The following is a 25000-nucleotide window of genomic DNA, read 5'->3' as shown; positions in this document are numbered from 1 at the left end:
GCACTGCAACACAAGAAGAACCTTGATGTACTTCAAGTCTTTTGGGTATTATAATATTCAGTACATAGATGAGTCAAAAATGGAACATTCTGGAAGACATTTCTGTGGTATAGCTAACACAGCATTCCACAATAGGAAGATCATACCAATGAAACATGGTGGTGGTAGTGTAATAGAGTAAGGATGCTTTGCTGCCTGGAAAACTGGACACAGATTCTGCCCTCTACAACAAAATCCCGAATTAGAATGTATGGCCATCAGTCTGTGATATGAAAGATGACCCCAAGCACAAGAGAAGGTCCACTTAAACGGCGCCGAAGAAACATAATTAAGGTTTTGGAGTGCCCCAGTCAAAGCCTTGATGTGAGACCTCATTAAGATGCTTAATCAGGCAGTTCTTGCTCGAAAGCCCTGCTTCGTGGCAGAATTTGAATCATTTTGCTGTGATCCAAAATTCTCCTCCTGAGCGACGTGAAAGACTGAGCTCCAGTTATCAACAGCGTCAGGTTGCAGATGTTGCTTCTAAAAGGCACATTTTTTTATGTTTGTGAGGGAATTCATTTTTCACAGATGTTGCATGATCATTTTCCTTCAATAAATGAACTGATCTTTAAAAAATGTTTTGTTTATTACATTTCATATAAAGATTTAAAACCATATTTGGCGTATGCAAAAATAGAAGTGTGTGTGTGTGTTTAACACTGTGTTCTATTATGGACGAGATTTTTAAAATAACTAAATGTATATATGATTTTTAGAGAAACAACTGGATTGGTGCAAGACCCCGCGTCTTGGGGTGTGGGGTGGGGTGGGGGTACTGTCACCACACACCAGAGGGCTGTCTGGCAGGGTTTCTTTATGTTATGCTCCCATGTGCTTCTGTTTATGTTGTATTTGCACATGTGCTTGCCCCACCCGATGCTTCCTCCCTTTCCCCACCTCTGCACACCTGTTCCTTATGTTTCAATTATTGCCTTCTATAAAAATATACCTGCTGTCTTGTGCTTGTGTTTTGCTTAGTCCTTGTTTTTTGTTACCTGGATTTGCCTCCTGGTTTCTGCTGTTTGTTTTCTGTTTGGTGTTTTGTGCTTAGTCGCCCAGGTTTCCCTAGTGTTTCCACGTATCTGTAGTTTTTTCATTTTATTCCTGCATTTGGGTCAAGCCAACCTTCTTGGCTTGACCTTCTAACCCTTGGCTCTGACAGGGCTGGGCCATGCTAACCACAGACTCTCTGGTGTTGCTTTGACAGAGTTAGAAGTTATATATCTGTCCTAGTCTTAACTCTTGCTGATGGGAACAGTTTTTTTCTAGGATTTTCTAGAACCTCTGTCCAATGTTGACTACTTATCCAGCCTTTCTGGGTGATGAAAAGCACTTCCAGAACATGATGCCACCACCACCATGCTTCCCTGTTGAGGGTCATGAGCAGTATTGGGTTTCTTCCAAACATAGAGCTTTCTTCACAGACCAAGCAGTCTCATCAGACCAGAAAACCTTCTTGCACATGGTCTCCACCATGCTTTTTAACAAACTGCAAATAATTCAATAATTGTGTTCATAAAAACCAGCATTGTGGAGTGTCTGGCCTGGGGTTGGTCTACAAACAGCATCTCCACTTTCCTCATCCATCCATTTTACATTTCAGCACTTAGCTCTGGCACATAAGCTCTAAAATGGCCATGAGCACTCAAGAGAAAAACAATAGCCCATGTCAAAACACACAGAAAAGCTTCAGGCAGCAAAAAAGGGTATCAGGTCGCAATACTGCTGATAATGTTGACAAACAGGATGATGCCTGAAGCAATGTGGATGATCTAATCTAAAAAAATGTAACAATGCTGAAAATAATAAGCAGCGCTCCTGGTTAGCAGCGCTGAGACAGCTAACCGCTATGCCCACAGGAAGGATGAATGGATGGATGCAGCTGTGTACATGGAAGTGTGTGTGCATGCATTTGTGAACGGAGACCTCAGGCAGGATCAGGAAGTGCTCGTAAAACTAGATGTCGGAATGTGGAAGTTACAGAGTGATTTGAATTCTGCCAGAACAATTTCACTCCTAATATTCCAAAACCAGCAAGCTTACAGTGTGTGTTTGAGTTACAGCATAAGGTTTATGAAGTTTCCAAGATAAGGGTTTCAAAAGCTAATGCGTTTCAGAGTTGTCTATTTAAATTAAAGCATGATGTGATGTGTGGCTTCTGTAACTGTCAGTTCAACTGCTGGAGCTGTGGTCTCTCTGCCTACAAGTAGAAATGAAGGAGGTGTGGCCTCTAACTGTCATTTCAAATAGAGGAGGCGTGGTCTCTCTGCCTACCAGTTCCAGTGAAGGAGGTGTAGCCTCTGTAATTTCATATAAAGGAAGTGTGACCTCTGTAACAATCAGTTTAAATAAAATAGATGTGACTTCTGTCAGTTTAAATAAAAGAGTGTGGCCTCTGTAACTGTCAGTTTAAATAAAAGGGGTGTGGCCTCTGTAACTGTCAGTTTAATAAAAGGAGGTGTGGCCTCTGTCAATTTCACATAAAGGAGGTGTAGCCTCAGTAGCTGTCATTTTAAACCACAGGGGTGTGGTGTCTGTAGCTGTCAGGTTTAATAAAAGGGGTGTGGCCCCTGTAGCAATCAAGTTAAATAAAACAAGTGTGGCCTTTGTAGTCGTCAGTTTAAATAAAGGAGGTGTGGCCTTGTTAGCTGCCATTCTTAATAAGTGGTGTATTCTCTTTATCTGTCAGCTTAAATAAAAGGGATGTGGCATCTAATTGTCAGGTTAAATTAAAAGGTGTGTGGCCTCTGTAGCTGTCAGGTCAAATAAAAGGGGTGTGGCCTCTGTAGCTGTCAGGTCAAATAAAAGGGGTGTGGCCTCTGTAGCTGTCAGGTCAAATAAAAGGGGTGTGGCCTCTGTAGCTGACAGGTTAAATTAAAGCTTCTGGCTTCTGTTGCTGTGGCCTTTGTAGTTGTCAGTTTAAATAAAGGAGGTGTGGACTATGTCAATTTCAAATAAAGAAAGCGTGACCTTGGTAGCTGTCATTCAAAAAAAGGGGTGTGGTCTCTTTAGCTGTCGGCTTAAATAAAAGTGGCGTGGCCTCTGTAGTTGTTAGTTTACATAAAGGAGGAGAGGTTTCTGTCAGTTTCAAATAATGGAGGTGTGACCTGGGTAGCTGTCATTAAAAAAAGGGTGTGTTCTCCTTAGCTGTTAGGTTAAATAAAAAGGGTGTGGCCTCTGTAGCTCATTTTAAACAAAAGGGTTGTGGTCTCTGTAGCTATCAGGTTAAACAAAAGGGGTGTGGCCTCTGTAGCTGTCAGGTTATATAAAAGGTTGTTGCCTCTGTAGCAGTCAATTTAAATAAAGGAGGTGTGGTCTCTTTCCATTTCAAATAAAGGAGGTGTGGCCTCGGTAGCTGTCATTTTAAATAAAGGGGGTGTGGCCTTTGTAGCTGTCAGGTTAAAGAAAAGAGGTGTGGCCTCTGTGGCTGTCAGGTTAAAAAAACAGAGGGTGGCCTCTGTAGCAGCCAGTTTTTAAAAGGGGGTGTGGCCTCTGTAGGGGGTGTGGCTGTTTTTGTGCACAGTTTTGATCTCCAGAAGAGACACAGACTGCTGCACTGTGGAGGTGATGATTTCATTGTTTAAAATCAATCCCGTCAACTTCCTGCCTGTTATACAGTAGATAAAGCTAGTCTTACATCTCATTAGAGATATCATACAGCATCATCATCATCATTTCCAAACCCTAACCTCCAAACCTGATCCCTATTCTGATCTTCGTTCTAAAGTTTCACATTCAAGTGTCCCTTTTTACTTTTGATCACCTGCTCGAATCCTCTGTGTTCAATCCTCTGCTCTGTCTGATGCTAGCAGTTTTAGACTGTCTTCCTGCCTAATGTTGATGTGTGATGGATCCCTTGCTGTCTTCTCACGTGTGCATGCACAAACTTTCACCGAATTCAACCAGAAAACTCGGAAGAAATTACTGAGCAACAAGCAGAAGAACATTCTTTCACAGTATTTCTCCTTCAGTCCTGCAATAAAAATCGTTCTCTGTAGCTTTTGTATCAGAATAACATTTCCGTATTAGGCCCAGAAGCAAAAAGTACAGCAAAGTGAAGTACATTTTAAAACTTATAATGCTAAACGGTTTTAAAAAATGACACAATTATGCTAGAGCAAAAGAAATTCCATTTTCCAGATCCATTTTAAAACCAACCGTAATGATCTCTAATAATGTTTTTATCTGAACCCTTCTAATGCAGTTAAGCTGAAGCCTAAATGGCCTGCTCACAACTCCGCTTCTACAACACCATTACGCTATACACTATAGAGTGTTTTACACGTCCATCTACAGTAACTTAAATAGCATCGTACTGGTGTCCAAAACCGGTCTAAACTGCTCTAAAAATAATAATTATGACTTCAGGGGAAGTTTAATATATATTTGCTCTATAAACAATAAATGAGAGAACAACAATGTAGTTCACATAATTTCAACAAACAGATTAGAACAGATAGGGGAAGGGGAAGAGGGGTAGGAGATGAGGAGAGAGGGAAGAGGGGAAGGGAAAGAGAGAAAGTGGAAGAAGGGAAGTTGAAGAGGGGACGTGAAAGTGGAGAAAGGGAAAGAGGTCGAGGAGAATGGGAAGAGGGAGAGAGGAAAATAAGACGAAGGGACGGGGAATATGGGAAAGTGGAGAGGAGCGGGTGAAGAGGGACAGAAGTAGGGAAGGGGAAGAGGGGAAGGGTAAAAGGGGGAAGGGAAAAAGGAAGAGGTGAAGGGGAGGAGGAGAGGGGGAAGAGAAGAAGGGGAAAAGGGGTCCACACTGTGGGAGACAGATGAAGAAGAAGCGTAAGGGGTAAAAATGAATAGGGGAAGGGGAACATGAAGAGGGGAAGAGGAGAGGGTGAAGAGGGGAAGGGGAAGGCCTAGCAATGCTTTCAAAGCATTTTCAATTCATCACACAGGCAACAGAGGGCTACAGCGTTTACAGATTTGCTCCTTTAAGTGATTTTAGGCTCATCAGACAATGACTCAGGCTCAGCAGGAGCGCGAAAGTTCTCGACTCGTTGGCACTTTTATTAATCACGCACCACACAGAACTTTGTAGGTGGATGTTTCAGTCAGCAAACATCACCGTGGCACATACATCATTACAGTGGCTTGGGCTGAAATGCCAGGCTCAGCCAGGGTCACTCAGGGTCACAGTGATGCCAGTTTCATGTGTGACTGGTGATGTAATTGAAGATGTCGAGTTAGTGTGTAATGAGGAGGTTGAATTTTTATAACAGAACTTTTTCCAGAATTTGAGTACAATATTAACCAGATAATTAAAAGCATCAGCTATATTTATGACAACTAGACAATATTAATGAATCACGCATGAGACGTGTGCTCTGCATGCAGCCGTGTTTAACAATACAACCACAAATTATTCCAATTCAACCTGAAATCAAACCCCTGTGGGTAATAATTACACTGATATGTCACACTGGTGACACTTTATTGAGCATAGTTCCTACATTTTTGCTGATTTTATACCATACATATACGTACACATGTCCAATGGGACTGGGAAGTATTCACACCTCTTCACTGTTTGCACACAATGTATTAAAGATTTTGTATAAACTGTAAAAATTTCGCCTTTTAATCGACATCCCTAATGACAAAGTGAAGCGGTTACTAATCCCTTTCTTTTATTAAACCCATTGAAGTCAAGAACTTGACATTCTCTTGAGTTATCAACAATAACAGACACCTTTTACTGGTAGCAAAGCGGCAATCATTCTTTCATCTTCATTAACCGGGTCCCTCGCTTAAGCGTCCGAAATGATCCGGCAGGAAAATACACCATGGAGCTGAATTTGTGGAGTTGGATATTTCTTACACATTAGATAAAGTGCCATTAGATTAATTATCCCTGACACATATCATCACCAGGGGTGTGATGGTATTAGTATAACAATCTTCCAGGATGAGGAAACTTGACAGTAGCTATGGATCTGTATAATGTTATGCTGTACTGGTACGAGTCCAACTTTATTACTTCAATTCACTGTATTTGTATAGCACTTTTAACAATGGACAATACTCAAAGCATTATAGAAACAGAACAAATGCTAAATTTTGAGGTTAAGTTACTATTTATCTCTAAAATTTATCCCTAATGAGCAAGCCTGAGGTGATGGTGGCAAGGAAAAACCCCCTGAGATGACCGTGAGGAAGAAACCTTGAGAGGAACCAGGGTCAGAAGGGGAACCTCATCCTCATTTGGGTGTCACTGGACAGTAAAAGTATTAAAAGTGTTACTGTACAGTGGACAGTGAGCGACCAGTTTTCACCGTGGCTTGTTTTATTCACTGGTTTAGTAAAATACAACCTGCAAATGTCTGTACTCACAGGACTGACATCACAAAGGTCAGTCTTGCTGTCAAATGTAATGTACATTTCATTCAGGAAGTTTTGAATTTTGACCCACCTGCTCTTGACACTGAGTAAAGCGCTGGTCCTGTGGTTATTATTTGTTTAGCATTTCTCCGTCGAGTACAAACATGTGTGGTGCCTACGGCTGCATGAAAAAAAAAAAAATTCGAATCTTAAAATGACCTTTCGTGAAAACCCCCCAAAAAAACAACAACATAAAAACAATGTCGATTCTGTAGCATTTCCACACGGTCAGCTACTGAGGAACACAGAGCCACTAGGCTGCACTGTGTGCTCTGACCCGTGACCAGAGATGATGTACCACATGACCTCAAACATCTTAAGCATGGCTCATCTACAGATGGAATAAAAAAAAAAAAAAAAGAATAAAAACATTGGGAGTCAAAAGCATCCACCAGGGAACATGTAGCTTCTACTTTAATGTAGAAATGTAATACATACGCATATCAGACCTTACAAAGAGGATCATGATCTGAAGTGGAAACATTTAGAGTTTTTGGATGGGATTTGATTTCCACATTAAATATGTTTCTCCATTTTTCGCCGCTCCTGAATATTCATTAACTCTAATGGATATTTCACTAGTACGGCACATCCAGAGCAGACAAAGAGCTCAGGTCAGGTGTGTCTGAATAAGAGCCTGTAACGAGCCTATAAAAAAAAAAAAAAAAAAAAAGGGAAAGTCTTTTGAAAACTTGCCTTTTACAAATATTTTAGATCAAAACTACTTTTTTAAAAGTGCAATAGATTTACAAGAAGATGGATAACGATCTCACGGTCAGCCAACGGCGCAGGTGTGTGAAAGTCTGTGCGTCGCAGTGTGTTCCTGAAAATTACTGAAGGCTAAAAAGGCAATTGTAAATTAAAATTGCTTGATATATGAATTTCCATTGTGTCCAAATGTCAGATATTAAAATTAAAAAGTCTCAAATTTCTGATACGGAAAGGGAAAAAAAGTTTTTCAAAAAGATTGTGAAGTCTGGCAAAAACATTTTTATCTTCATTTGTCATTTATATATATATTTTTAAATTTCTTGTAGAAGGTTAGCAAACACTGAGAACAGCAGAGAAGTGGTTTTCAAACTTTTTTTAAACACGACCCTTACTTTACCTTTTTAAATTGACGCGACCCACGTATATATATACAACCACATTTTACAAATTTACATACAATCAAGTCAAACATACACAGATCAACCGTAACATTCTGAGCAGTGAGAGGTGAAGTGAATTAGACTGATGATCTCCTCATCATGGCACCTGTTAGTGGGTGGGAAAAATGGACAAGTGTAAGGATTTGAGCGAGTTTGATGAAGGGCCAAATTGTGATGGCTAGACCACTGGATCAGAGCATCTCCAAAACTGCAGCTCTTGTGGGGTGTTCCCGGTCTGCATTGGTCAGTATCAAAAGTGGTCCAAGGAAGGAACAGTGGTGAACCGGTGACAGGGTCATGGGCGGTCAAGGCTCATTGATGCACGTGGGGAGTGAAGGCTGGCCCGTGTGATCCGATCCAACAGACGAGCTACTGCTGCTCAAACTGCTGAAGAAGTTAATGCTGGTTCTGATAGAAAGGTGTCAGAATACACAGTGCATCACAGTTTGTTGTGTATGGGGCTGCATAGCTGCAGACCAGTCAGGGTGCCTATGCTGACCCCTGTGCATGGCCGAAAGCGACAACAATGAACATGTGAGCATCAGAACTGGACCACAGAGCAATGGAAGAAGGTGGCCTGGTCTGATGAATCACGTTTTTTACATCACGTGGATGGACGGATGTGTGTGCGTCTCTTACCTGGGGAACACATGGCACCAGGATGCACTATGGGAAGAAGGCAAGCCGGCAGACGCAATGTCATGAATTGGGAATGTCAATATTCTGCTGGGAAACCTTGGGTCCTGCATCCATGTGGATGTTACTTTGACACGTACCACCTACCTAAGCATTGTTACAGACCATGTACACCCTTTCATGGAAACGGTATTCCCTGATGGCTGTGGACTCTTTCAGCAGGATAATGCACCATGCCACAAAGCAAAAATGGTTCAGGAATGGATTGACTTGGCCTTCAAATTCCCCAGGTCTCAATCCAATCCAGCATCTGTGGGATGTGCTGGACAAACAAGTCCGAACCATGGAGGCCCCACCTCGCAACTTACAGGACTTAAAGGATCTGCTGCTAACCTCTTGGTACCAGATACCACAGCACACCTTCAGGGATCTATTGGAGTCCATGCCTGGACGGGTCAGGGCTGTTTTGCCAGCAAAAGGGGGACCAACACAACATTAGGCTGGTGGTCATAATGTTATGGCTGAGCAGTGTACATAAGCGTGTGTGTGTGTGTGTGTGCATATCTTATCTTTATATCTTATCTTTATCTATATCTTTATGTTATGTGCACAGAGACTAATGAGTCTCTCTGCAATTGTATGTGGTGCTTTTTCTTTGGCAGTATAATACGAAACTTTATAAGATGCCAAGTGTAATTTTTGATTGATTCTTGACCCTTCCTCTGAAAAAAGCTAATGGTTTGTCTGCAAAATCGGCATGACGTGTACTTAAATGTCTTTCCAACTTCTCTGGTTTCAGACTTTCATTTACTAACTTGTAAAGCGCCTGCGTCCGAACAGCTGATGAACCCAAACTCAAAAAAAGCATCTTTTTATGACCTTACTCCGGATTTCTGCTTTTTCTTTGCTGGGTAAGAAGTACTGCTACGATGTCCTCATGCATCACCTTCACTATCTTTTCTGCTGACCTCTGCTGTTTGAGGCAGAGTTGGGCAGCTGATGGTGTTTTCTGCTGCTTCGTTTGAAGGGGTCTCAGTCTCAGAGCCTCTTTTCCTTGTGAAAAAATCTTAAATGGTACTTCGGCTTGCTCATATTCAGCATAAAGTAAATTAAAGATGGGCTACTAATATAACTCTACTAAAGCCTTTGCTTCATCGCAGTGGGGAAAAGAAAATGGCTACGGCAACGCCACTGCATGCTGTGTTAAAAAGCGTGATTGCACGTACGTAGGTCAGGTATTTATTTTGCATTTATTTTAACCTTTTGTTAAGTATGTTTATATTCAAAGTTAGTATTATTCTTCTTTGTGTTATTATTATTAAAATTGCATAATTCATTTTAGAACATTTTTCTTAAATTATCCTGGTGAGCCATTTTTTAAATCTCCTGATGGTCGTGACCCGGGGTTTGAAAACCTCTGGTCTAGAAACCTACAGAAGTTTACTTGAGTAATGCTCTCTTCAGTGATTTGGTGATTTAGATTTTTCTTAAAATATTAAAAAACATCCTTAGGTAAAGCTTGACTGCATGAGTGTGCATAAAAGGGTTAAAAACAGGAAGTTGCAAGGTGACACTGTGATACACTGCATTACATCATTATTATTATTATTATTATTATTATTATTATTATTATTATTATTATTATTATATATTCTGGGTTGGAGAATTATCAGAGAGTGAACCGATCATATACTGCAGGTCCACATTGCCACAAGACAAACAGATAAGGTTTCAACTTCTTCTTTAGATGCATCCCCTGCATTCCTTTCTTTCATGCTGTGTCTGAACCTGACAGAATCAAAACTGCACAAAAAAGGCTGCAAAGCCTGCAGCAGTGCTGTAATAGCTTTTGCACAACCTGCAATTGACAATTTATAAAGTTCCATCACAGGCTGCTGTTTGGCCAAAGGGCTAAATGTCAAACAGGAATAAAATGGTAGATCCAGATGGCCTCTGCTGTAGGATACTACACTTACAGGCTTCATCCACAGTATCAATGATTACTTAAGGTTCGTTAGAGCTCGGTGAAGCCAATTTGTAGGACATTTTTGGACGCAAATCCTTGAGTTTCTCATAGGAATTCTTGCACGCTGATAAAACAACTTCTGTCCTTTAGACAAGGTAAATAGAGCACCATGGAGTTGGAAATCGAAACTCTCACCACTGTCAGCAGTTGGAACATTCCAGCACTCAAAGTGGCTTTCCATCAAGAGCTCAACCCAGACATTCTCACAGACACAAGATTCCCTTATTGATTTTTCATTTATCTTCAATTTCTAGATATCCAATGTGTGACTATCAGAGAGAGACTTCCACCCCAGAGACCCACCAATGATCCTTCTTGTTTTTCCTCTGGCCAGACATTTTACTTAAACGTACTAATAAGACCCCCTGAAGGTCTCTCCATTCTTCCAGCTCCAGCTTCTACCAAACACTCATCGACAATCCCCTGCCAAGCCCACTCCAAATTCATGCACTAGGATGGAGGACCAGGGATCAGGGGATGTTGCATTGTGCATAATCCTCTCCTCACCATGAACCCCTTCACCGTTTTCACTGAATATCTCAAGAATGCCAAAATCCTGGTTCAGCAAACACCGAAGAATCTTCAAGGAACCTACAGACTAAAAGAAAGCTAGTTCAAACCCCAGTGCATCAGTTAATGACAGCATGCCCTGCAGGCATGGCCTATGGGAATTCTTTCCAGAGAAGCAAACTCATTACCTGGGTACATTCTTCCCCTACTATAGACCAAAAACTGAACAACTCCCCCAAGGAAAATAGACGAAACATTCTGCCAGACATCCAAACTCTAATCTTGTCATGTCCGGCCAAGCTTCCCTAGAACTCTTCTAGCAGGGAAGCTGGTACACCAATACAGTCCTTACACGATTTCCAGAACTCTTCTAGCAGGAAAGCTGGTACACCAATACAGTCCTTACATGATTTCCAGAACTCTTCTAGCAGGAAAGCTAGTACTCCATACAGTTCTTACACAATTTCCAGAACTCTTCTAGCAGGAAAGCTAGTATACCTACAGTTCTTATATGGTTTCCGGAACTCTTATAGCGGGAAAGCTGGTACACCAACACAGTTCTTACACGATTTCCAGAAATCTTCTAGCAGGTAGACTGGTAGCCTAATACAGACCTGGTCAGACCTCAGCACCCCATACCTCAGCAACCATGGTCTCAACTCTTCATAGGTTTTATCACCAATCTCCCCATCTTCTGAGGCGGCACAGTGATTATGAACTGGTTCTCCAAATTGCTCTTCCCATTACCCAGCCTTTAAAACAGCAGAAGAAATATTCAACCATGTTATCAAATATTCTGGCATCCCAAGTACACCTTGATTGATCAAAAAGCCAAAATCTTTCCTGGATATTTGTGATCTTGGTGTTTTGGCCTATTTTTGCCGGTTTGCTGATCAGCTGTCTATTAAATAGTGTTCACCAACAAAGTATTGACTAGAGGTGTAGCTTCAAACACGTAGCTGCATATTCAATACAGAATTCGTTTTAATTTCTGAAACACAAGCTTTCCAATAGTGACAGTAAAAGGCAGGGAGTGAAGTCTGGACCTCCGCTACGTTTAGTCTCACTCTGTTCGGCAGGCAAAAGCTAAGCAATAACAGTGGGTGACGAATGCAGATTAAGAGAGTTTTACAGGTTTAACAGCGCAGTGGATTTTTTTTATAGACATTGAGTCAATTTAACGGTCAGTATATTGGGGTTGAAATGAAAAAGAATACGAGCTTTGTAGGCTGTCATCTTGGACCTTTTTCTATGTGGTTTCCCATTTTTAAAGGACCAAAAGTAATTGGCCGAACATCATAAATGAAACTATCATTTTTAATACTTGGCTGAAAATCCTCTGTCTGGATCCCATGGACTTGACCGGATGCTGGGTTTCTTCCCTGGAGATGTTCTGTCTTCTCTTCCTTCTTATTCCCGGGGCATTTCTGCCATCGGTTTTGCCTTCAGCAAGTAAAATTCAGCTTAATTGGATTCAGGGTAACTTGACCAGTGCAGAACATTTTTATCTCTTTGTCTTAAAATGTCACCGAAAAGTTTCATATTCCTTATTTCATTCTGACTCCAACCTACTCTGCTAGACAGCTAAAAGAACAATAACTTTGCCAGTGTTCAAATATTTATGGACCTGACTATATATCTATACATATACACTGAAAGAGAATTATTCATTTCTGTAGTGATGGTCAAACTCAAAAAAAAAAAAAAATTCAAGGTGAAACTAAGCAGATTCTTCATTTTATACCACTATCCCAGGAAACATTTTCACTTAAATAGGCGGCTCAATCACATGGTTGCACACATTAATCCTATAATTCTGATCTGCAGTGTTTATACATTCATCCTCAACTTTCCCTTCATCTCAAGAGATTACAGTGAATGACATAATGTGTGCACAAAGGTTTTGGAAATACAGCTTTGAAATCAGTATAAAACCTCAACGCTAAAATCATAAGTAATGCACTCCGTTCTGCATGATGCCAAGATGTCAAAAATTAGCAAAAAGATAAAACCCATGCCTTGTTTTTGACTTTCTGCTCTTGACTTGGTGAAGATAGAATATATTACAGTCATGCCTTTGAAGAGACTCAGCAGGAGTTCACTGTGAGCTGATTCATCAGTAATTTCATCAGCGTGAAGTTTTATCTCCCAGTGTTCTGAGTTTCCAGTGTGACCACTGCCTCTACCCCTGGTTGGAGTCTTGTCGCTTGGTGGTGCTCACTGATGCTGTGGATGGATCTGGGTGGACAGCCTGTGACCAGGAGACAGCCTTAGCAGTGCCGATAATGAACTCAGAAACTACAGTGACCTAATAGTTCCTCATGGAACTATTTCTTTCAATAGTTCCTTGATTTCTGTTGTAGAAAGGACATTATTTAGTTACATTTACATTATTTAGTGTGAGGATGAGGTTCGCTTCTGAGCCTGATTCCTCTCAAGGTTTCTTCCTCAGATCATCTCAGGGAGTTTTTCCTTGACACCGTCGCCACAGGCTTGCACATTAGGGATAAAATAGGGATAAAATAGTTTAACAATTTAATTTAATAATTTTATTTTCTCCTTTTTCTGTTTCTCCTCTTTTGCAAAGCTGCTTTGAGACAATGTCCATTGTAAAAGGTGCTATACAAATAAATCAAACTGAAAAATTGAATTGAATTACCATCAATTGTGATTTTACAGTCTTTAGAAAAATGATGATTAAAAATATATCAATTAACAGAAAACGCAGTCATGAGCCACAGTACTGAGAGGATATGAAATAAACTTAGGGTTAAGCTGAAATATGTACAAAAATGTTAATTAATTAATTTTTAAGTTAATTAATTCCGGCAGCTCAACTTCTAATCTAATGGATGAATTTGAAGAAAAAAACATTCAATTCTGTTGAATGTGATCCAATTAGTAACAATCAACTTAATTTATTTGTTATCAAAACATCCTGCAAGATAATGATACTTCACTTACAGCATTTATCCACCATATTAATGACCAAAAACAACATAAACAAAAACAACAAAAACACACAAGGCCAATGCAGACAAAGCGGAAAAGGTCGGTATAGTTTGTGAATGTAATTCTTACCTCTGATTGGACGAGACATCTGTCACTCAGGATATACAAGAAGTAGGAAATTGTGTATCTAACTTTATTTCTTGTACATGTGTGGAGTTCTGCCTTCACTTTAAACTATTTTTCAATAGTGCAACTTTAAATCTTTTAAAGAAAATAAAAAACATATATTTATATTAATAAGAAAATGGAGTTCATTCAGCGTTACTGTGAGGAAAGACGTTCATATGGTGTGATATTGGATATACTGATAGCGTATCATGGCATAAAGATTAGTTTGCGATCTCTAAAAACACACCAGGAATGTTTGGAAGATTAAACTATTAGAGAAGAGCATCCTAAGTGACAGATGTCTCGTCCAATCAGAGTGAAGAATTCCATTTGCAAACTATACCTACCTTTTCTGCTTTGTCTAAATCGTCCTTGTGTTTTTCAGCCACCGTATTTAATGATCCAAACACATAATGTTAAAAATATGTGGCATAAACAAAATTAGTGTGTGTGTGTTGGGGGGGGGCGTGTATCGTGCCCACTGCTGGCTCCAAACCAAATAAAATTCAATATTAGATTAAATGGCTCATCTAAGTAGGTCTGTAAAGTGTGAGAATAAACCTTCATTTGTGAATATAAATCAGACCCTGCCTGATCCTATTCGCCTTAAAGCGTCCCTATGCCTATTTTTGTAGCACTGAAGCAAAATGCTGGAAAACACAGAAAGGAGGAACATAAAAGAGCTAGAGATCACTGCTGGAGCTGCCATGTTCGATCAAGCAGCATGTCCAAGATGTGAAATCGTCATGACAGACATGTAGTGTTTCTACAGTCATGTAGTCACATTTCCGAGATCCTGCGGCATGAAAAGCCTCGACAGCTCTTCTCTGGAAAAACAATAGCAACCTAAGTGAAATGTAGGTAACTTACTCATATTGATATTTTCTAGGAGAAAAAATAGCATTAGGTTCTTATCAACATCGGTGATATTTCTGACAGAATCTTTATGCTTCCTTTATTGGGCTTCTGTTTATTAAAAATTCAGGGTGTCTAATACATGATTAAAAAAGGGAGTTTTCTTCAGTTTTGCTGGAATGGAGTTCAAGTTCTTACAGTTCTCACTACACTAGACTAGACTTCCAAGCACATTTCATTTTTAATGGTTGCTTTGATTGAAGCTAGACCGTTGCCGGGCTCAGAGCGGCGCAGAAAAGTGTTTACCCGACATCCGGAGATCCAGAGTCTGAATCCTGATGATGCCACAGCTGAGAGAAATTGGCCGTGGGACAACATTTCTCTCTCTCTCTCTCTCTCTCTCTCTCTCTTCAATTTCAACAAGCTTTATTGGCATGACCATATACATGCACAGTATTGCCAAAGCATCATGGCAAAGAGAAGAACATCTCTTATTAATAAACATATTACTTATAACATTGAGTTTCCCTCCCTCCCTCCTTCTCTCTCTCTGTCTCTCTTCCTACCCCTCTGTCTGTCTATGTCGATCTCCCTCTCTGTCTGTCTCTCTGTCCCTGTCTGTCTGTCTATCTCTGTCTCTCTGCCTCTCTGTCAGTCTCTCTGTTCCTGTCTGTGTCTATCCCCCTCTGTCTGTCTCTGTCTCTCTCCCTGTCTGTCTGACACTCTGTCTGTCTGTTTCTCTCTCTCTTTCTCTTTCTTCAATTTCATTTTCAATAAGCTTTATTGGCATGACCATATACATGTACAGTATTGCCAAAGCATCATGGCAATGAGAAGAGCATATCTTATCAATAAACATATTACTTATAACATCGAGTTTCCATGAACACAGAAACATAAATATGAATAGAAATGAATATAATCATTGGGACCTTAAGACAAACAGGGCTGTGTGTGTATGTGTGTGTGTGAAAGTGCGTGTGTGTGTGTGTGTGTACATACAGGGCTGGCAGATATGTACTGTCCTGCTAAAACGCTTTATTTCCCACAAAATGATGGGCAGTTTGTCAGTGTTGGGCAGGAGGAAGAACTGGGGATGGGTTCATTGAAATTTTTTTAAATTTATTTTACGTAGATTTTGGAATTTTTTACATTGAGTTAGAAAGTGCAGCTCTGTCTCCACTGTGTTGTTGTTGCACTGTGTGCACACTCTCTGCTCTGTAGGGAGCCATGATTTCCTATAGTGACCCGCCTCCATGGCCAGTGTGTGTGTGTGTATGTGTATGTGTGTGTGTGCTGAGTACTTTTTCAGCATCGTTCTGTGCTGGTGGTCAGTCATTGTATTCAGCTACACTGTACTGTTGATTTAGGGTCAGATAGCACTGCATTTTACTTTGTGCTTCTGCTTGTATTTTTCCACTTTCTTTTTTTTGAAGTGTTAGAACTTGGTGAGTTCTGCTTGTTCTTGCGTGCAGCTGCTCCAGATGTAGAAGCGTGTTAGTGTGTGTTAGTGAGCTGAGGTTCAGGACCAGCCGGGTGAGAAGACTCTTCTCTCTGCTCAGCTCTTGGCACTGCAGGGCTTTGTAGTGATAGCTCCGGGGGTCACTAAGCACCGTCCACTTAGGTGGAGCCAATATTTGACAGATCTTTTCTGAATTTTGAGCAGCAGTGGGAATCGGCCTAATTCCTGTGGATTTGTAGAATGGATTTATAGAATTGGGTGTGCATCAATTCAGCTGGGTGTTTATTGTCCATTGTGTAAAATTTTGGTTTGTAAGTGGCCCCCAGATCACACTAGCCAATCACAGGCTTCTGTGTGCTCATGCATGTGTGACACATCAGCAGCAGTTGGAGCACAATGTCAGCCTCTCAGAATGTGATCGTAGAAGAATTTCCCTCATGGGATCAATAAAGTATAAAGTATATCTATCTATATGAAGTGAAGGCCTAACTGATGAGATGGAAAATGGATTTCCATTTATTTTATTTAAAAATTTCTAGTTATAGTCATTTGGTTGATTTCAGAGGTAAGCGAACAGGCATTCCAGTGAAGATCTTCCCCAAACTGCCACCACAAGTCTGGGGCATACAATTGAACGGAATGATTGCTGTATTATGTCATTACAGTTTCCCTTCACTGGAACTAAAAACCCTGTTCCAGCATGACAGTGCCCCTGTGCACAAAGCAGCTCCATGAAGACATGGTGTGGAGGTGAAGGTTAGAGAAAGTGGAAGAACTCAAGCTCTGACTCAATCCTACTGAACACCTCTGGGATGAACTGGAACTGGAGTCTTCATCATCTCAACATCAGTATTTGATCTTACTAATGCTCTTGTAGCTGAATGAACACACATCCTCATAGCTACTATCCAAAAACAACATGTGAACAAGCCTCAGATTCCTGTTCTAAAAGAGAGGAACCTGATGTGGTCTTCTGCTGTTTTAGTCAATCCACCTGAATGCAAGGTTTGACTTGTTGTGCATTCTAAAGATGCTTTTCTGCTCACCGTGGCTATAAAGAGTGATTATATGAGTATACAGGGTTATATGAGTTTCTGCAGACTTTGTCAGCTCAAACCAGCCTTATTATTCTCCTCTGCCCTCTCTCTCTCTCTCTCTCACCAACATGACACTTCCACCCACAGACGTGCCTCTCACTCTCAGCCTTTACAGTGTCCCACGCTACATCTAACATTTTGGAAATTCTTTCAAACCCCTCTTCTGATTGATCTGTTTCATTTTTCCACATCACAAAAACCTGCCGTTTATAACAGACGTGTGCCGACTTTATAATATCCATCATATTCCACAGGATGTACTGCATAAGAGGGTGTTCCTAATAAAGTGTCTGGCAAGTTTATACTTTCAACAGTGTTCGAAAGATTTCTATGTGCTCATTAAAGTTTAAATAATAAATCTCTTTATAGTTAAATAATAAATGAAGCGAAATAACAAAGAATTCCTATAGGAGTGGAAGAGTGTGCAGATTCGACTGGGTCTCCTCTCATTTTCAACATTTGGGCATGAAACCTTGGTCAAGTGTGTCCTGCTTCCAGTCAGTTGGAGGTCTGAGAAATGAAATGTGGCTGGTGTAGCCAGGAGGTGCACACATTTTAAGAGAGAGACGGTGGTTTATAGAGATAGTGAGAGAGAGAGAGAGAGAGAGAGAGAGAGAGAGAAAGAGAGAGAGAGAGAGACCAGACCTGTGGTGGCTCGTCTTTACATGCTGTTTATCAGCCAGACCCAGAGGATGTGCTCTAATTTCACCGACTCCTGACTCAACATAGCCACTGACTGACACATAGCAAATATGAGGAGTTGAGGAAGAGAAGGAGGAAAAGCGAATAGGGACCCAATGAAGAACAGGACCCAAAGCTGAAGGAGCTGAAGAACAAAGGCCATGTCCCTGAAGCTAGCTAAGAGCTCTTATAAGAACACACTCCAACGATTGTCCAGTCAATATGAAGGACAAAGAGATCATTCCTGGATTTAAAAAGAAAACTTTAGGCTAGTGCATTCTGAAGCTACCTAATAACCTCCGACTGACAGTTATTTCAGGTTCACGCTTTCTGGATTTGAGGATTAGAAATCTCTACAGAGACGTTTTAGTTCATCTGAGCATGTTTTCATCTTCTATGGCTTGAGATCAAAAGCCACTGGTGGAGCGCACGTCCATCTGTCCTGAAAGATTCCTGCTTCTCAAATTCAAGCGCACTCCGTCTCGAATCGATGCACGCGGATAATAAATAAATAAATAAAAACAAACCCGCACAAGTGTAACATCACTAAGATATTTTACACTAGCCGAATCTATCTTCTTTCATCTTGAGAAGAAAGAAGATTAATGAAAACCAGTCAGGATGGAAATAGAGCTCCTTCCCACACAGACGCTGAAGAAATACCGGGTTATTTTAACAACCTAACAGCTGGGCTAGAGAAATTGGGTCACATATATGGGTTATTTTGTCATCTGTTGGGTATTTCATCCAGCCCTGCACTGCTGGCTCTGCAGCTGGAGTGCCGATGCGACAGGAATCATGCGGGTCACGTAGCGTCTCACCGCCGCTTTCACGCTTCTGTCTTTTTCTCGGCCTCCAAAATGATGCTGCAGGACTGAGCGGGTGAAGGTAAGTAAAGTTACGGAAAACAATTTATTTTTGACCAACGTGAAATTAGAAATGTGAGTTTATTTTTTATTTAAGAAGGTAGGTACAACTGAGGAAGAATTCAGGGTAACTAGCCGGCTAACTGATGTGTAGCTCGCTAGTCTCAACATCTATAAACTCATGGGGCATCTGAAATTTAATATCACTGAATATTTGTATTTAGATTTTTAGTCCATTATAATTCAGGCAGTAAAGCTAATCTTAGTAAAGCTAAAGTAGCTTGCTAGGCACAAAACATTATGGTGATTAGCTATAAAAGAGAAATGTTTGGTAGCTAGTATTGTTAGTGTATCAGAGGATTAAAATAGGTACAATATATTTTCATGCTAAAATCAGCTGATAAAACCTGCTAAAATATCCAGCGGCATTTATAAAGTGTAAAAAGTATCAAATGAACCGAAAGTGTGTGTCAATATTTAGCTAGCTAGCTTGCATGAATCTGTCCCTGCTGTATGTTCGTCGGCTAGAGGCTGTCGTTGTGAAACAGTTGGTTATTCTGAGGTTACTTTCAAAAAATAAATGAAAGCGTTTCTTTATTCTTTGGCAGCAAACTTCCGTTGCACATGATGATATTCTGAATGTTTTGTTTTTCCTTTCGAATAACAGGCAGATCATCAGGCAGAAGAGTTTTGAACCCATCTGTTCAGATTTTCATTCACTACATTCATAAAAACAAGTATATGGATCATTTCAAATGTGCAATGTAATGAAACAGGGCTTTATAGCTTCACGCTGTAACTACTGACTGCTTAGAAACCTGGAGTTGAATTTATCCATGTTGTTTTTAACAATTAAACAATGAGCCATCACCTCTTTATTGTTAACTGTTTAGGATCAATCCTGACTCCATCACCAGCCCTGTTCCATTAGGTCTGACTCTGGGAGATGATCACCACTCTAGCAATCTTTTCTGGTCATTAACGGACGGACGCTAGAACGGCGCCACCCACATCTGATTCAAGGCTTTCTTTGTATTTGATATAAACTACCCCCAGCAGTGTGCTCCAGAGGGACACTTCCTGTAGACTCCCAAAGACTCTAAATTATTATTACCCCCTGATGCTAGAGTGCCTCTAGGTTTACAGCCTCAGGGAGCATCATCATCATCTCCATCGGTCTGGTCTCATCAGCTGAGGTAAAAGTCACTCAGGATATTTAAACACGTTGGCTTTTCACTCCAGCGATCCACTGGAATAATAAGCATTTATTTAATCTCTACAGTGCTTTTCTTTCTTGTAATAATGATATAATGACCCCAGAGCCCCAGCGGGGTTTGTGTTGAGGAGCTCATCCACCAGCAGGCAAAGCCTGACGTTCCACGCGTGAGAAAATCACACCTCATTAGCAAGGTTTCAGAAATACATCACTGGCAAACAGACCCGTTTCTGAGCGTATTTTTTTTTGGCTGTTGCATTTGTTTAAGCCACAATGATGAGCTTTCCCAGGCCATCACACAAATATTTTCACTTCCACCTACAGACACGTCACCTTTTTTTCTCAACGTTAAAACACCAAATTTTTTTTAATTTATTTTTAAATTAACTCTATTTGCACTTGTTACTCTCAGCTTCACAAGTTCACCCCTGCATCCACAGGGAAGTGGCAGAGCCAGAGGAATACTTTATATTGTTATATTTCCTACGTTCTGTAGCTAAACATATTATTTCCGGACGAACTGATTTCAAATGATTTTATTTTATTTTTTGGCACTGAGCGATTCTGTGCTATTTTATTGAAACTCTTATGAAGGCAACAGGTTGCTGCTGGGTTTTTGTATAATTCCATATTATGTTCCTGTGGAGTATGTTCGCCAGTGGAGTGTTTACGCTCCTAAACATTTAAACATCTCCAATAAAAGATGCTATTTTGGAACAAAGCCTCTCCTTATGAGAAACCATAAACAAATAAGCACTGGAAAGTCATTTTTACCTGGTTGAGGAGATTCCATGAAAATGGCTGAAAATTTGGAATTTACGCCACTACCTCCATTCCTCATCTGTGCACGGAATGTTAATAGAATTGTAATAAAAATAAATAAATAAATAAATAAGCAAAATAAAATGAAATAAAATTAAATAAAAACAATTTATCGTTTTAAAAAAATGTTCAACAAAATATAAACCCGTTTGATTAAATATACTGAAATCAATCTGTTTATTCCACTTTTACATACTGAAGACATTAGTTTATGCGATGTCTGCATATTTACTGAACAGTTTCTTTTTTGTTTTGTTTTTTTAAAAATAAAAACCATGCTTGTTTTCATTTTTAATATAACCGTTTGCATACTTTAGTCTTGTATATTTCTTAGACTGTATATTTCTACTGTAGTTTTACATCATCAGTTTGGTTGCTCCTGAACTCCCTGAACCCAGATTCCACTCCAATTCTCTTTCCCAAAAAGGCTTAGATTATCATAAAGGAATATGCTTGTTCTGGCCACCGTGTATAGACCCCAGGGGCCCTACGGTGTTTTTCTTAATGAGTTTTCACATTTACTCTCAGATTTTTGATCAGTTTTGACAAAGTGTTAATTGTAGGAGACTTTAACATTCATGTAGACGATGCTAACGATGCGTTAGGACTCGCATTTATAGATCTACTAAATTCCTTTGAGGTTAAACAAAACATTAATAGACCAACTCATCGTTTTAATCATACACTAGACTTAGTTATATCACATGGGACCGATGTTTCCGATATAACTGTTCTACCTCAAAGCGATGACATCACAGACCATCACCTCTTAGTGTACACTCTACCTGTAGAACATATTAGACACGTCTCTCCACGTTATAAACTTGGTAGAACTATAACTCCGACCACTAAAGACAGATTCACAAACAACCTGCCAGATTTGTCTCAACTTCTTACTAGACCCCTAAATGCAGATTATCTAGATGAAGTAACCAACAGCATAGGCACTATTTTTACCAGCACACTAGACACTGTTGCCCCCATCCGACTAAAAAAGGTCAGAGATAAAACACCTGCACCATGGTGCAATAGTCATACTCATGCCTTCAAGAGAGCAACCCATAACCTCGAGAGAAAGTGGAGAAAAACCAAATTAGAAGTTTTTAGAATTGCGTATAAAGACAGTCTGTCTAACTATAGACAGGCTCTAAAAGCTGCTAGGGCTGAGCATCTGAGCAATCTGATTGAAATAAACCAGAACAATCCCAGATTCTTATTTAGTACAGTGGCTAAACTAACAAAGCATCAGATTTCTGGAGAGAGTATTTCAGCACAGTTTAGTAGTGAGGACTTGATGAATTTCTTCACTAAAAAAATTGATAGTATCAGGAACAAAATATTGGATGTTCAACCATTGATGGCATCCGGTGATCCAGACCAGCCTATAGCTCCACACTTAAAGCTACAATGCTTTACCAGCAGAGGGCAGGAAGAGCTAGCTAAACTTATCACCACGGCTAAATCAACAACGTGTTTGCTAGATCCAATTCCAACTAGACTGCTGAAAGAAGTGATACATGCAGCTGGAGAGCCTCTTCTCAATATTATTAACTCCTCGTTATATCTAGGTCATGTCCCAAAATCTCTTAAGTTAGCAGTTATTAAGCCTCTTCTTAAGAAACCAAAGCTAGACCCCGATGAAATATCAAATTACAGACCGATTTCAAACCTTCCGTTTATATCTAAAATATTAGAAAAGGTGGTGTCAGCCCAATTATGCTCCTTCCTACAGGAAAACAATATCCATGAAGAATTTCAGTCAGGTTTTAGGCCCCATCATAGTACAGAAACTGCACTAGTTAAAATCACAAATGACTTGCTTTTAGCTTCGGACCAAGGCTGCATCTCCATTTTAGTCCTGCTTGATCTTAGTGCTGCATTTGACACTACAGATCATAATATTCTCATAGATCGCTTACAAAATCACATAGGTATGCAGGGACAGGCATTAAAATGGTTTAGATCCTACCTGTCTGATCCATACCACTTTGTAGATTTAAATGGAGAACTGTCCAGTGTAGTGCCAGTGAAATACGGGGTCCCGCAAGGGTCAGTTTTAGGACCTCTGCTTTTCTCAGTATACATGCTTCCATTGGGTAACATCATTAGAAGGCATGGGATTAGTTTCCATTGTTATGCCAATGATACCCAGTTATATATTTCATCAAAACCAGATGAAATATGTAATTTGTCTAGACTAACTGAGTGTGTTCAAGATATTAGAAATTGGATGACCGATAATTTTCTATTATTAAATTCTGATAAGACAGAGATATTACTTATTGGCCCAAAAACCAGTACACAGAAGCTCTCGCAATTCAACTTTCACCTAGAAGGATGTACTGTTACTACTAGCTCAATAGTGAAAGACCTGGGTGTAATATTAGACAGCAAGTTATCCTTTAAAAATCATATATCCAATATCACAAAAACAGCCTTCTTCCATCTTAGAAATATTGCCAAGCTTAGGAACATTTTATCTGTATCTGATGCAGAAAAACTAGTTCATGCATTCATGACCTCCAGACTGGACTACTGTAATGCATTACTAGGTGGTTGTCCTGCATCTTCAATAAACAAGCTACAGTGAGTCCAGAATGCAGCCGCCAGAGTTCTTACCAGATCAAGAAAATCTGATCATATAACCCCAATATTATCATCCCTGCACTGGCTACCTGTTAAGTTTAGAATTGACTATAAATTAGCTCTACTCACGTACAAGGCTCTAATTGGTTTAGCTCCCACCTATCTCTCCAGTCTTCTAACACGTTACAATCCACCACGCTCTTTAAGATCGCAAAATTCCGGACTTCTTGTAGTTCCCAGAATATCAAAGTCCACAAAAGGGGGTAGAGCGTTTTTGTATTTAGCTCCAAATCTTTGGAATAGTCTTCCTGAAAGTGTTCGGGGCTCAGACACAGTCTCCCAGTTTAAATGTAGACTAAAGACTTATCTCTTCAGCCTGGCATACATCTAACACATCCCATAACCTTGTGCTCCAGTACATCTGATTAAATTCACATTATCATCTAGTGCTGCTAATGTTATGAACAGCAGCTACGCTAATGCTGTTCCGTTGTTTCCCTTCTTCTACCCATCCCGAGGCATACAGAGACTGGGCCGGCTCCAGTGGCATCCGGAGATGGACCAGCTCCAGCCGGGTTCTGCTTGTGAGGATTGGGATATTCAAGCAGCGCTGTGGACAACAACCTCCTTATTGATTTACATAACACTCTACACATGCTGTATCTGCATCACACAATTATCACCCAAATGAGGATGGGTTCCCTTTTGAGTCTGGTTCCTCTCAAGGTTTCTTCCTCTTACCATCTAAGGGAGTTTTTCCTTGCCACAGTCGCCTCAGTCACCTCAGGCTTGCTCACTTGGGATAACATCTAGGACTGTCTGTCTGTTTGTCTGTTTATATGTTTGTTGTTTTCTTATGTCGTTTCTCCTGTAAAGCTGCTTTGACAAAATGGTCTTTGTTAAAAGCGCTATACAAAAATAAATTGAATTGAATTTAATTGAATTTAGAAAACAATATATAACCTTTAATCGATTTTATTATGGGAGCCGCAGCAGAACATGAAGGTCCGTCACTGAGCAAAAGGTGACCGTATTTAAACAGCATCTTAAAGCAGAATTCCATTTAAATTATGTATATAAAATGTTTGAGCAGGATTTGTCCTGCGTTTGTATCGAATTAACTTACACAATACAAATTAATTGTAGGAAAAATAAATAATTAAAAATAACTGTAATCTGGGTAATAATTGTAGGAATACCACTGATAATGATCCTGACATTTTATCTGATCCATCAGATCGCCCTACCGCGCATGCGCATATCGATGTTGCATTATTTTTGCCACCTGCTCTTGGATTTCTTCATGGAAGTTTTTTGACTTCTGTTAGTTTTTGTTGTTAGTTTTTATTAAACCAAGACAGCTAGCAGTAATGAGAACCGTTTACGGTCACATTACGAAGCCAGCTAGATCATATTTGTTAGCATTTTTCACGGAAAAATTAGGCTAGATATGGGGCATGCATCAGTGATTAGCAAATCATTTCAAAATTATTTGATTACTTTTTAAATTTTATTTTTTGACTTTTTAATTCTGTAC

At 40.0% G+C, this 25000-nt stretch overlaps 1 protein-coding gene across 2 annotated transcripts in view; it reads right to left on the bottom strand.

Moving 5' to 3' along the window:
- Positions 1-25000, bottom strand: part of LOC131360075 (protein kinase C-binding protein NELL1-like) — a 226175-nt gene that overhangs the window by 180874 nt on the left and 20301 nt on the right. The gene's annotated exons all lie outside the window — the stretch shown is intronic.

Source organism: Hemibagrus wyckioides, linkage group LG10, assembly GCF_019097595.1.
Source record: "Hemibagrus wyckioides isolate EC202008001 linkage group LG10, SWU_Hwy_1.0, whole genome shotgun sequence".
Lineage (NCBI taxonomy): Eukaryota > Metazoa > Chordata > Actinopteri > Siluriformes > Bagridae > Hemibagrus > Hemibagrus wyckioides.
The sequence above is the reverse complement of the archived record's forward strand: the minus strand, read 5'-3'. Positions and strand labels throughout refer to the sequence as shown.